A 12,137-nucleotide genomic window follows, 5' to 3' on the forward strand; every position below is an offset into this window, starting at 1 on the left:
GCTCAAGACCAGCTTGACCAAGTCCTGCCTTCACGCTGTGAGTGGGGTTTCATTGGTTTTCAAATTAAGCTTCTACACTTAGCTTAGCAGGGAAGTTGTCAGTTCCAAACTCATCTTTCCAGTAATAACCAACTGACACCACATGTGAGATGCCCTGTTCCCTGAGTTACTTGATGAGAATCTGCAGGTGTCAGCAGGGAAAGAGTCAGGGCAGTGTATTTACACACAAGCTGCATCTTTGGGGGACAGTGGGAGTGGCGCCCGGGAAGATGTCAGCTCCTGACTCATTTAGTTGGGACCATCTTCACATGTTGGACTTCCAGAGAAGTGTCCAGAGGGGAGAGTGGGCTGGAGCTGGGCTTGGCTGTCACCCATGGAAGAGAGGGCTGGAAACCTCAGACAGCTGTGGTCCTGGGAGCAGCCTGACATGTGGGGGCCACTAGAAGTGTCCCCTCCTAGGCTGCTGTCCTGCTGAGGGTCGGGCCCAGCTGCCGTAACAGAGAAATGGGGAGAGGTGGCCCTGGGGCAAAAGTGACAGTTCTGGAGGGTGAGTGTGTCTGCGGATGCAGGTGCAGCAGGATGACCACAGTTAATGGCACTGTACCATGTCGGGGACATTCGCCAGGAGAGTAGACTTGAGGTGCCCCCACCGCACAAAGTGAGACACAGATGAGGCGGCGGCTGTGCTAATTAGCTTGCCGGCAGTAATCATTTTACTGTGTATGTTCTCACCAAAATTTTATGTTGCACACCTTAAATTCATGGGATTTTTATTTAAAAAAAAAAAAAGATAAGGTCTGGGATGTGAGTGGCCAGCAGCTGCACCTGGGCCCTGACTTCCACAATGAGACAAATGACACTCCTGCCAGGGTCAGACCCAACCTGCAAACGACGGAATGGCAGCTTTTGGTTTCTCGCTCTTGGAAGCCAGCCCCCGGGCTGTGAGGAAGCCCAGCAGCCACACGGAGGCCGAGGCCCTGCCTCCAGCCCAGCTGAGCCCCGGATGACGGCCCCTGTGCGCAAGGTGTCCGCCGAGGCCCCGGGCAGCAAAGAGGAGCCGCACCCCGGGCCTGCCCGCACCGTGCCATGCTGCGGGAGTGAGTGAGGACTGCTTTAAACCACTGCGTTTAGCGGTACCCGAACACCGCCTCACCCTCGCCCCCAACTGCTCCAGGTCCTCAGACTCCCCTCACCTTTACAGACTGGCATTTGTGTCACCCAGATTCACAGGTTGAGGTCCCCCCGTGTGGCAGTGCTTGGAGGTGCAAAGGTTGAGCAAAGTCCCGAGGGTGGCCCTACCCGGTTGGTCTGGTGTCCTTACATGAGAGCAAGTCCCCAGAGCTGGCTCCCCGCCACATGTGGACACAGCAAGGATGCGGCCAGCTGGCGGCCGGAAGGACAGTCATCACCAGAAAGCGACCTTACTGGACATTGCTTGGGCCTCCCGCCCCCAGCACTGTAGGAAGATGAACTTCTGCCATCCAGGCCTCCTGGGCAGCGAACCTGGGTCGGGGCGGCCCCTCCGGCCTTGACGTCTCTGCACACCCTCTCCCTCCTGCCTGATGCTCGACGCAGCTGCTGCTCAGAAACTGTGCTCCTGACGCGGGGCGCGGTGGGCAGTGGGGGCATCAGCCAGGCCCCCCCAGTTCCCCGTTCTCAAAGCGGCCGCCCTCCCCCTCAGCATGGCGCAGGCGTTGGCGGTGGCTCAGATGCCCCTGAGCAGTGGCCGGACGGCGGCTCCCCTCCTCCCGGCTCGGCACGGGGCCTGGCACACACCTGCTCCGTTTTTAGGGAGGATGCTGTTCTTGGCCAGGAAGGGGAGGGCCCCCTCTTACCCAGAAGTTCTGCTCCTGGGCGTAGACACCAGTGAAACGTGGGGCACGGCCGGGCAGTGAGTCCTGGGCCCCGAACTAGGACAGGCCCAGCGTGTCTTAGGGGAGTGGATGAACGTGGCCCATCCACACAAGGGACACTCACCACCCACGGCGTCAGAGCAAGTCATCCAGATGGCCAGTCCCCAAAGAGGGCACGTGTCACAATCTGTCTGAAGGAAGTGGAACAGAAAAGCCCAGTGCCTGGGCCGAGAGGTGCCCGCCGGGGAGTCAGACGATGAGGCGAAGCAGGGACAGGACTGTCGCTGAGGCCAGGCCCCCCTGGGAGAGGGCTGTTCTCATTTACTGACTCGAGCAGTGACGACGGTGGGTCTTCAAACTGTTGACAACACACACGCACACACACCTATGTAGGTGAGTTTTGTACGTCTCCTGTGTGTGCATCCACAATTTTTAATGGAAAAAGAAAACAATTTTTCAACAGAGTGGCAAATTATTGTTTTTAAAAAGGGGGACAGAGTTCCCCTCTAAGACCCAGGCCCGTTGTCACAGGTGGGTGAGCCTGGACTTCTGGCATCGCCCAGCCGCCCCCTCGGTCTCACCAGCAGCGAATGAGCGAACAGCCAGTGGCTCCCAGTTGCCTGAGTGTAAACCCCTTGTCCGGAGGGAGCCGGACCCCCTCCCAGAGTTCCAGGTGGGCACCAGTGCTCGCCGACCTGGCCATGCCGCCCGGACACTGGCAGGTGACAGGGGCCAGAGTGGGGTCCTCCTGCCCCAGGGCAGTGACAAGATCGGCCCAGTGACAATGTCAGCTGGACTTCCCAAAGCAAAAGCCAGCACAGACCGGTGAGGAGGAGTGCCCTGGGGCAGCGTGGAGGGCTCCTGCTCTGTGTTTTCCTTCTGCATTTGATCACAGCTGTGACAGGAAAGAGCGGGCAGTGCGTGCGTGCATTGTGTGTGTATTTCTTAACTCCATCTTGACCTCGCACCCTGGAGGAAGCCTGCGGCCCTGTCCTGTGGGCTGTCCTGCCCTGTCCTGTGAGGGCCCCACGTGTGAGGACCTTGCGCCTCCTCCACCAGCCACAGGAGTGAGCCGAGCCTCCCCGGCCCCTCGGGTGGTGCAGCCCCAGCTGATAGCCTGACCGCAGCCTCATGGGGGCCCTGAGTCAGAACCACCCAGCCCTGTCTGCTCCTGGCCCCCAGAGCCCACGACAATAAGTGTTTGCTGCCGGGAGCCATGATGCGACGGACCAGGAACACGCGACTCCTCCTGCACATCTGTCCACCCCAACGGGCTGTGGAGGTGACCTTGTCTTTGTCTGTTTGTGGCCTCTGTCGTCCTGTATAGGGACACGGGTCTGTCAGGGGCACTGCAGGTCTCGGGTGCCAAGGCTGGTGGGGGCCCTGGATCAGTGTCTGAGGCCCAGTAACACAGCAGTGCCAGGAGCCCCATCATTCTGGGACGTCCTGTGTGAGAGGCCAGGACACACCAGGGAGCACGGATGGACCCTGGGCAGACCTTCCTGGTCCCTGCCCAGCCCCGCCCCTGACTGCCTGCCAAGTGACCCCAGAATGTCACTCCACTCTAGGTGCCTCAATTTCCTCTTCGGTGGACTGGGGGTGACAGGAACAATTAACCCCAAGAATGTGGAAGGAGACAAGGTGGACACCTGCCCAGCGGGGCTGATCAAGGAAGCCGCTTCTCCCAGCACCTGCCTGAGGGTGCACTGTGAGGCTGTGAGCTGCCTCCCCTGGGCAGCGCTCGTGGGCAGGCCTGGGTGCACAGAGGGAAGGGTGACTTCCCTAGTGGGTGAGGCAGCCCCGCATGCAGGAGCCCAGCACAGCGCCTGGCCCCGAGCAGGCTCCAGGGAACGTGTGTTGTGTGAGCTCACTTCACCTGCTGACAGCCAAGTCACATATAAACAAAAGACAGCACATTCCAAGGACGCCCTGTAACCCGTGGCACATCCTTGCCGGTCCTAGGACAGAAGGAGCAGCGCAGGACACGGAGACGGGGTGAGTAGGACTCAGGCAGCAGACGCCTGTGCGTGCGTGGTTGCGGCATCAGCGTGGCCCCGGTAGCAGGCGGCGGGAGCAGCTCCGAGCCCTCTGGCTTCCTGCCAGGAGGAGAACCAGGAACAGGATGACTTTCCATACTGGTGTGAATGGGTGTGAGGTCATGGAAGCAGCCTCACACCTGTTAGCTCACGTCCAGGGCACTGACCCCAGCCGGAGCAGGACAAGGCTTTGCACGTGCTCACGCTGGGGCCAGAGGTGCCTTAGTCTGGGCTGCCCCAGACCCACCTGGAGATGAGGCTTCTGGCACGAGGAGTTTCTGTGGGAGATGAAGGCAAGGGGGTAGGGAGGTGAGAAGAGGAAGAGAAGGTGCCTCAGTATGGCTGTCATCATGCTGTCCGCCACGGCGCAGCCCCGCTGCAGGATCCCCTCACCACTGCAGGGTTCCTTGCTGCAGGATTTCCCCACTGCAGGACCTCCTCCACTGCAGGAGCCCCCACTGCAGGCAGGGGACAATGGTCCACCCGGGAGCCCGGGAGCCAGTGCAGAGAGGAGGTTTGTGTCCTGGCTGTGTCTGCCCCCAGGGGAGGGTAAGCCTCCACACTTCAGCTGCCGCACAGGTGGCCAGGGGTCTCTGGGAGCAAGAGAAGACCCCAGGCAGAGAGGTGCTGGCAGTTCATGTGAGGGGAGCCCAGGGCCGGGCGCTCCGATAGCCAGCGCTCCCTGGAATGAGAGCGAGCCTCCTGCCACCCTCATCGTAAGACCACGGACACTTGAGCCACCATGTGGACTTCGGAAGGTCAAGGTGCGCGTGATTGTTTGTCACCCTTGTCTCACTTCTGTGCGGGATCCTGCAGACTGACTCGTTCAACATGTGCGCCACCCCCTCCTTCCATGCCGTGTGTGTGTTAGTCTCTGGGAACCTGAAAGCTGCATTTCCCAGACCCCGGGCAGCCCGGGCTCGGCAGGTGGCCTCGGCTGCCCTGGACAGGTGCCTGCCTGAGATCCAAAAGCTGGGAGCAAGCAACACGGGGCGGTGCAGGGACGGGGCTCCTGGCAGGCAGGGAGCAAGGGGGCTGGTTCTCCCACAGCAGCAGCCACGGTGTCTGGGCCTGAGCATCACAGACAGTGGGGTTTCCATGGCAACAGACACAGGTTGGGTTAGGTGACTGGCCAGTTGGTTGTCCCTGGCTATGGAGCATCCACTCTTGGTCCCTGGTAGTCCTGGAATCTGAGTCTTAACCCCTCTGCTCAGACCACAGAAAGTGGATCCTGTCATTTGTAACTAATCACCGTGGCTAATACAGGTACAGACTCTGAAATCACCTGCATTGTTTTTCCTGTGTGCAAGACATACAGAAACCTCAAGAAAAACAAGCAAAAATCACCGGTAACCCCACCCCCCGGAGGTAACCGCTGGAACATTTTTGTATGTTTCCTATTTCTTACGTAGTCAAAATGACACCGTTTGTATTATTCTCTGCCAGCTCTGCTCACTGAATGTCACATACTGTGGATTATAAATGTGTCCCAATGGCCTTGTCCATGAGGCCTTCAGCTCCCTAGACCAGGTCAGGTTCCAGTCGCTTTTTTTTCAACCAATATATTGACCTATAATTGACAAAAAAAAAAAAAAAAAAGCTGTACCTATTGAATGTACACGACTCTGACTCTGGAGATGTGTGCGCGTGTGTGAAGCCAGCACTGCATTCTGTGCCATAAACACATCCATCACGTGCCAGTCTCCTCCACCCTCTTCATTCAGCATTGTGATGAGAACCCTTAACAGAAGGTCTACTTCTTGGCCAAGATTTGAGTACATAATATGGCATTATTAACTACAGGCACCATGCCCCGCAGAACTCCAGAACTCATTCATCCTGCGAAACTGAAACCTTGAACATTTGACCATCACCTTCCTGTTCCCCCATCCCCAGGCCTGACCACTAAACTTCTACTCCTGTCTATGAATTTGACTATTTTAGATTCCTCATATAAGTAGTATTTTGGAGAATTTGTCCTTTTGTGTCTAGCTTACTTCACTTAGCATAATGTCCTCCTGGTTCATGGTGTTGCAAATGGCAGGATGTCTTTTTGAAGGGTGAATAATATTCCATTTTGTGTATATACCACCTTTTCTTTACCCATTGATCAATGTCTGTGCACGTTTAGTTTGCTTCCATGTTCCGGCTGTTGTGAACAATGCTGCAGTGAATAGATCTCTCTTTGAGACCCAGATTTCAATTCCTTGTGTGCATCCACAAAAGTGGGATTGCTGGATCATAAGGTGGCTCTGTTCCTAATTTTTCATCTGACTTTAGTGTCAGGGTAATGCTGGCTTCATAAAATGAGTTTGGAAGTGCTCTTTCTTCCAAAATGCATTTTTTGCAAGAGTTTAAGAAGGATTGGTATTAATTCTTTTTTAAATGTTTGGTAGAATTCCCTGTAAAGACAGCTGGTTCTGAGTTTTTCTCTGTTGGAAGGTGTTTGATTACTGATTCCATCTTTTTATTTATTATTGGTCTGTTCAAACTTTCAATTTATACTTGATTCCATCTTGGCAGGTTGTGTGCTTCTAGGGAATTATCCACTTCTTCTAGGTCGTCCAATTTATTGGCATTTCATTGTTCATGATATTTTCTATTACTTAAAAAAAAAAAAACTTCTGCAGCATCTGTTGTAATGCCTTCTCTTTCATTTACTATTTATTTATTTAAGTCTTCTCTTTTTCTCTTAATCTTGCTAAGGGTTTGTCAACTTTTTTATCCTGCAGGAGAGGTTGTGGGCTGGGGCATCTCCTCGGCTCTGAGTTTTGTGAGCCTCAGGGAGGGGTGATGCAAGCACAGTGACACTGCTCTTTCTATCCTTTCAAAATGCTCATCTTGCATTCTGTGGTCCGCTGGGGTGCTGTCACCTCCCAACTGGACTCCAGAGCTCTCATGAAGGTATTTTTGTCTGCAGGTGTTGGTCAGATTGCTGTTTCTATGGGGGAATGAGGGCTGGGACCTCCTAGTCTGCCGTCTTACTGATATCACCCTCTCCATGCACACTTGTAACACTCTGCCCTTAGGTCACAAACCAAACTTCACTCATGGCCTACAAGGCCTGAGGGGTTTGGCCATGAGCACTTCTCCAGCCCCCTAAGCTTCCAACTTCTTTCTGGCTTACCCTGCTCCAGTCACACATTCTCCATTACTTCCCTCACACAGCCAAGCTCCTCAACCCCAGCGTCTTGGTAATTCCTGTCCCCATTTCCTGCAGCATCTTTTCCTGGCTGTTCATTTAGCTGGCTCCCTCACATCTTTAGGATTTCACTTTTAATGCTATCTCCTAGGACAAGTGCTCCCTGTTTCTCCATCTAAGGAATGGTCCCCACACCCACCTTTCTTCCTTCTGTGTCCTTGTCACAGTCTGAAACCCTCTCGTTGGTTCATTTGCTTTTTGCCTGTCTCCCCCCGTACAATGTCCGCTGCAAAAGGGCAGACACTGCCTGCTTTGTTTATCACTATATTTCCTGCCCATTGACTGCAGGTTTCTTTTAAAACAATTTTGCAAACAGTAACGTAACAGTCAATGTATAAGATGCCATATTTTACCCCACCCTTTCCTATTTGTGGGTATGCAGTAGTTTCTGATTATAAGTAATAGTGCAATGAACATCTCCATTCAAAACATTCTCTGTCCTTGCCTCTGGTGATTTTGTTCAGTAACAGTTTCAGAAATAGAAATATTGGCTCCATTAAATATTATGAATATGGTTTTTTTAATTTTTGATATTTTAATAAGTACATTTTTCCTATCAAATGCATTATGTTTTCAACCCATCATGTTTTGGTTTATTCACTCTCCAGTTGTTTTCATTTTTGTTGCCTTTGTTTTGATTAATACCTTGAATTTCTGGGAAGCATTATTTGTAATGATTTGTATTCTGCTGAACCAAATCTCTCTCTCAGCATTCCTGCAGAAGCAAAAAGTACTGTGTGTTGCCCTTTATATTTCTTTTAAAATATTTTATATAATGAGATGTTGCCAAATTGCCTCCCAGACAGGTCAGCTAAAAGGTTATGAAATATCAGATTGCAAATATCTTGCCCATGGCATTTAAGAAACTATGTTGAATAAGTTATGTCACAAAAATGATTAGCATTTCTATCAAAGGACAATATCTTAAGTAAACCAGGTGCTATTATTGATGTACACACAGCTGTTCAGTCAATTATTATAGGCACTCCTCAGGGCTTCCTTAAAAATGCCACTAACAATGATGACTGAGTTCCGGTCTGTCGTCTTCTATCGGTCTGTTTCCTTCTTCGGGAAGGATGCCATTTTGTTTTCTGCAATTATTTTTTTAAGATCATGAATATGTTTAAATCTCCTTCACACGCATGGCCACACTGCACCCCAGAAAGTCTGGCTGAAGACCTGAGTGCCACCACCCCTGAATGTGAGCGCTGAGAGCCAAGAGGGTGAGCCTTTAGATGAGCAGAGCACTAAATCATCTGGGGAATCTGAATAAAACTCAGATTCTGATGCAGGAAGTCAGGGGTGGGGACCGAGATGCCGCATTTCTCACAGTCTCCCCAGAGAACATCCCAGAGGCCCTCATCCTGCCCGATCTATCCTTCCATTGTCTGGGCTCCACGCCAACACACCCCTGAGCACCGGTGCTTCTGCCCAGACCTCAGCCTCCCAGGCCTGCAGCCCCAGCAGGAAAGCCTGTGCTTGTTTCCCCCCTGCTGGCCCCAGGCCCTGACTCCATCTGGCTCTCGGCTCCAGGCTCAGGAGCCCCTGATGTATGTGTGGTTCTGAGTTGGGTTTCCCACTAGGTGTGAGGTGAACTTACCCCTTCAGTTCCCAGGATGTTCCACTGCCCTGGGTGGGGGAGTGGACACCTGTGAACCACTTTTCCTGCCTCCCCTCTGTCTCCTCAACTTTTTCCAATAGTAAGTCTTTTTTCTTTTTTTTCTGTGAAGCACTCCCCCACCCAGCCTTTTTCAGTCCATGTGGTTTGGGGGAAGTTAAACCCTCTATTATACTAGAATCAAAGAATGAGCATATAACCTAGATCTGGCCAATTAACAGATTTCCTCTCTTTCATTTCAGTAACCTGCTCAAGGTTGGACATGTGACTTGGTCCCAGGAAACCTCTGCCTGGACTTGAACCAGAACCATTATGGGTGAGAAGCTGTCTCCCCTGTGGGGGGTGGCCGGGACCACTACATGCAGCTAACTGACCGAAGACTGAGGCCAACGTGGAAAGCAGAGCTAAGGTAACTCCTGACATCATAATATGAGACCCTGGGTCAAGCGGGACCTGAAGCTGACTTGATTCTGATGGGGGTGGGCCACAGTAGAGCTAGGACTAAAGCCATCAAAGCAAGACAGTAGCTTGGGCACTGAGGCTTCTGTGTGTCAGGGTATTCAGCACAAACTAAGAAGGGAAGAGGGCTCCAGAAAGAGAGACCCCCAGGAGTGTGTCTGCTCACACTCACATGCTCCCACTGGCACACAGGCACACACAGTCCAGGCCGGAATATAGGGGAGCATGGTGGGGTTGGGGGATTGCAGCCAACAGAAGGGAGGGCTACTCCAGTCAGATGGGAGGTTTTCCACTTTACTGGTATCTTTTCATGGTACACGATTAGCTTTGAAACAATAAAACTAAGACATGTGTTAGGCAGGTTGTAAGCAGTTTAATGTGAATGTAAGTCAAGACAGCGTTTAAATATAGTACAGCCTCTAAAACACCTCATGCCTTTCTTCTCTCCCTGGGGAGGAAGTCCTCAGAGCTGTTTCTTTTTCTTATACATGTGCATGGCCTTCAAATGCACCCCAGTGTGGGGGAGTCCAAAGGGAGGGGTGGCCAGGTCAAGGTCACACACTAGGGGAGAGGTGACCGGGTCAAGGTCGCACTGCCTACTGGGACAGAGCAGACATGAGGGCAAAGGTGTTCTTATTAAAACCCTGAGTTTGACTCGCCACCAAAGGCAGGTCTCCTGGGAAGCTACAGAGGCTAAAACCACAGGGCCTTCACTTGGCCAGCCCCTTCTTAGATCCAACGCATAATTCTGGTTCTTATCTTTTTTTTAAAGCACCACCCAAAGCTGTATAAGTTCTCAGCTTTAGGCCCCACAGGTGTGGATCAGCCCCGTCCCCCCAACAACCCAAGGCTGTTCCCCGCTCCCTCCCCATCACCTCCCCAGAGCCCCTCACACACAGGTGCTGTCAGAGCCGTGAAGCAGGTGCACAAAGGCCTTTGCGTCCCGGGAGTCTCCGCTTGTCCTCCTGTGCAGCTTCTTCCCCTGTTTTTGATCATGTGGGCACGTGTTATGCAAACAATGTCTGCAGAGACCCATTCTGTGAATGGCTTACATGCTTCTTTGAAGACCTTCTTCATCATAAAAGTACAACCAAATCCTCCTGCTTCTGCCTGGGCCGCTGCTCTGGGCCTCAGCCCGCAGACAGGGAGAAGCCCACGAGCAGCCCCCCACCATCCAGCCGGGGGCCCACAGGGGCAACCCCACCTCTTGGTGTGCGGGCCCGTCCCCTGCCCGCTCACCCGTCAGCGCTGCAGGAGGGCCGGGGGTCGCAGTGGGGGCTCCAGGGCTTTGCTCTGGCTTCGTTTCAATTCAGCCACTCCCTCTCTGCCCCTCAGGCCTCCTCAGGCTTTGAAGGGTGTTCCATTCATGAGATTAAGGGGACACACATGCCCAGAAGTGCTCAGAGCTTCTCTTGCTCCTTCCTAATTTCCTCCTGGATAATGTGCAGCTCCACCACCATCTTCCTCCTTCATAAACATTACTTCTTATCTGACAATGTTTTCTATGTAATTTTGCATATCAGGTAAACTTAATTAGTTGCATCTCTCTCTTTTTACCAGGTGAGAGAACAAATCCTTTGAGATTTTCCAGGAGCCCTCTGGGCAATCTCAGTCAGTTCAAAGTCAATAAAACTTAATTTTGAAATTGATTTGGGGGAGTTTTCCAAATTGTCAAGCTTTCTGAACATTTGATTAAACAATTACAGATCACTATGATACAATACTTAGTTACATATTTAAGCAAAAGGACAATCAAAGATTTCAAAGACAAAAATACAAGGTAATGTTTTGTTTAAAAAAAATCAGAAAATAAAAAACACAGCTATTTCAATATTGAGGAAGCTTGATTTTCTTTTCTAATCAAAGACACAATAAAGACAACAGTAAGCACAGGAAGTTACTTTATCAAGACACACAATCATTGTTTCCTAAGCAGGTTCCTCAAAGGACAAAGAGAAGTCTTTTGCAGTTTCTTATTAAAAAAGACAATCTGAGAAACTTCATTATTTTAACAGATTTTTAAAAAATTCTAATTTTTCATCAGTACACTATTGGGCTCATTAAAAAACAAACAAAGAAACAAAACTTACAACTAAGTTCCTTCAATTGTAACCAGTTTGATCATACAAGACAAGGTTCTCTCTTTCCCGCAGACCTGTTACAACACGTTTTTTCCATTCTGGACTGATTGCATAGTATTTAATTGCATGTGTATGGGAGGAGAAATACTTTGCCCCATACTATCTAGGTTCTTAATTGTGGGTTCCCCCCTTCAAAATAAAAGGCATGCATAATAATACAGACAAATGCAAATACATACAATAGCTTTCTTTCCAAAACTTTCAGCCATGAGTCAGTAAAACTGAGTAATACAAAAATCATCTGTTTCTATAAAACAGTAAGCTCTGAATTGTGTTTCTGGCAGATGGAATAAGAAAGATTACTTGCTTAGAACTGCAGGTTTGTACTAATATTTGTAGAGAAGACTTTTAAGATTTAGATTTGCCCTGATATGTCAATATTTAAGGAGGCTGTAGACTAAATTCTGGGCAAAGGAATTTTTGGAAGTAATATGTGGCCATCTTGTTTTGTTTTGTTTTTTTTTTAAGCCAATCTGAGTGGATAAAATATCCAGTTAGTCTACAATTAGCCTTTTCCTTTCCAGGCTCAGGCGGAGGTTTTAGTGGACTAAGTTACTTTCAATGGCTGGGCGTGCAGAGGAGGAAAGCGTTGTGATGTTGAGGGGCTGGTGGGGGGATGGGGAGATTTAGCAGGTGAAGAATTAAGTATCTCCTATTTTATGACAGGAGTTAAGAAGCACAATTAAAAGCAAGACACCGTCAAGTTACAGACACTTCCTTGGATGTTCTTATTTAAAGACTTGCTTCTCGGGACCTGGAGAACACAGCTCTTGCCGTCAGAAGGGACTAAGGTAGGATGTGAGCCTTTTAAAGAAGAAATTCTGGGGC

At 50.8% G+C, this 12,137-nt stretch overlaps 1 protein-coding gene across 1 annotated transcript in view; it reads left to right on the forward strand.

Moving 5' to 3' along the window:
- KHDRBS2 (KH RNA binding domain containing, signal transduction associated 2) overlaps positions 1–12,137 on the forward strand; it is a 644,953-nt gene that overhangs the window by 592,469 nt on the left and 40,347 nt on the right. The window contains exons 17-18 of the mRNA XM_074348987.1: positions 8,952–9,118; positions 11,976–12,100. The gene's annotated coding sequence lies outside the window, so the exon portion shown is untranslated. The remainder of the gene's footprint in view (positions 1–8,951; positions 9,119–11,975; positions 12,101–12,137) is intronic.

This window comes from Camelus bactrianus, chromosome 20 (assembly GCF_048773025.1).
Source record: "Camelus bactrianus isolate YW-2024 breed Bactrian camel chromosome 20, ASM4877302v1, whole genome shotgun sequence".
Taxonomy (NCBI): Eukaryota; Metazoa; Chordata; class Mammalia; order Artiodactyla; family Camelidae; genus Camelus; species Camelus bactrianus.